Source organism: Penaeus chinensis, chromosome 34, assembly GCF_019202785.1.
Source record: "Penaeus chinensis breed Huanghai No. 1 chromosome 34, ASM1920278v2, whole genome shotgun sequence".
Taxonomy (NCBI): Eukaryota; Metazoa; Arthropoda; class Malacostraca; order Decapoda; family Penaeidae; genus Penaeus; species Penaeus chinensis.
In genome coordinates, this window is record NC_061852.1 from 12,665,424 (window position 1) to 12,667,923 (window position 2,500).

Consider the following 2,500-nt stretch of genomic DNA (forward strand, 5'->3'; position numbering starts at 1 on the left):
AGAAGCAGGAGGTGTGTGGGTTGGAGTGGGGGTGGGGGTGGGGGGATATGTGGGTTGGGTGGTGGGCTAGGATGGGGGGAGACGAGTGGGAGAGAGGGGGTGGGCGTGGGGGTGGAGGAGACGAGTGGGAGAGAGGGGGTGTGCGTGGGGGTGGAGGAGACGTGTGGGAGAGAGGGGGTGTGCGTGGGGGTGGAGGAGACGAGTGGGAGAGAGGGGGTGGGCGTGGGGACTTGAAGGGGAGGAGTCGGGCGGAGATGTAGCGTGGAGGGGAAGCGCAAAAGTGTCTCTCGGGAAGATACACCGAAGGGGAGTATTTCCTTCCCTCTTATACATTCATTTTTGTTTTTTCGAATGTTACCATGGCAATGATAGTAATAAAAGAGATGATGATGATGAAGAAAAAAATGATCAATAATGATGATAAAGGAAGTAATGACAGTAACAACAGCAATAAGGAAATTTAAAAATAACAATAATGATAACATTAATAATTGTAGTAACAATCATAAAAAAACAATAACAATTTAGTATTAATTATAATACCAATACTGATAATAACAATTACTATAATAATGAGAATGGTAATAATAATGATCACAATTATAGTGATGGTGTAATAATGACAATAAAAATCTTGCTTTCCTTTTCTCTCTCCTTCTACCTTTCCCTTCCTCTTCTCTTTCCCTCCCTTTTCCACAATTTCCCATCTGCCTTTTCTCTTTAACCCTCCTTTTCCACTAAAAATAAATGTGCAGAACCTGACGGTCTAAATATTTCAATTCAGTGAAAAACACATAATGGTAATAAGAATGATAACAACAATGATAATAACACAATAATAATAGTAACTAACTGACTTCAAGTCTACAATCATATGGAATATTTTTCTAGGCAAAAGATGCTTACATTGAATCAAAATGAAGGAATTTCAAGTCCGCAGTCAAATGAAAGACGACTTACAGCAATATTGTACGCAGAATGTACAAACCAAGTACGAACAAACTTGTAATATACATAACAACAATCACTCCATACACACTTCCATGTAAACAGGACACTGCAAACATACCTGAACTTGAATATCTCATTGACATCCTTATTACCACACTAGGACATAAAGCACACACTCGACACACATTTTCAGTGTCATCACATGGGTATCCCCATTACACTGAACATGCCTCCACCCTCCTATCGCGACCCTTGATATTACGGAATACAGAATACGGAAATTACCTGAGACTCTGGAAACAAACACATCAACTGATCCAGACACCCTCCGTTCTTAAAGCCTGTGCCCTCATCTTCCAAATCATCTTTACACAATACTTAAGAACATCTTCCCTCTCATCGGACTGGCTTTGCGCAGAAGTCAGCCCGATCTTCAAGCCAGGAGAATGGACTGACCTATCAAACTACATCCCCTTCTCCCTCACCTCCATCATTTCTGAAATCTTCGAACACATCATACACAAACACATTATGAATCAAAGTAACGTAATCAACATACAACACGGATTCCGACCCAAACAATCATGTGAATCTCAAGTCATTGTTACTCACATGACATTTCCAGATTCCTAGACAGACGTGACGTTAACAGAGACGCAATATTGTTCGACTTCGCCAAAGCCTTTGACAAAGTCCCTCAACAAAAACAAAAACTACAGATTGGATTACAGTTTTTCTTTCTAACAGAAACCAACGCATTTTCATAGACGGTGCTGTCTCTTCTGGTGTCCAGGGCACCGTTTTAGGCCCTCTCCTTTATTTACACTACACAAACGATCTCCCACTATCCACCACTTATCTCACAATTAGACTATTTGCTGATGACAGCCTCATCTATCGACCTACCAAGACATCTGGCGACTGTATACTCCTTTAGACTGACTTGGACTTTCTCGGGAGATGGGAAATCTATGGCAAATGGATTTCAGACAAACGTAAACCTTAAATTTCACGCACTCGCAAACACCCATAAAATTTCTTTACTCAATCCACTCACAACAGCTACCCAACACACCATCACGCAAGTACTTAGGCATCATCGACACTAAGTTCAACACAGACACAGATCATATACAAAACAAAGCATGCAAAATGCTAGATTTCCCTAGGAGGAATCTGCACGGCTGTATGAAAGACGGAAAACATAAAAAATCCATACACACAAACATTGATAACCTAAAAAAGATAAACACCACAGCAAGTTCATTATGAACAATTGCACTAAAAACCATGAAATCACAATGCGTATCAAACAACAAATGAATATATGAACAAACAACATGGACTAACATGCAAACTGTTTACTTACATCACGTAAACACAGCTAATACACGTAACGCTGACAACAAGAAATGCACGCCATACCACGCTAGTAAAGATTCCTTCAAACGTCATTACTATCCACGTACCTTTCGTGACTGGAACAGATTCCCAGAAATACATAATACACGCGGACAAAGCAGAAACTTCCCACTAACACACAACAGCG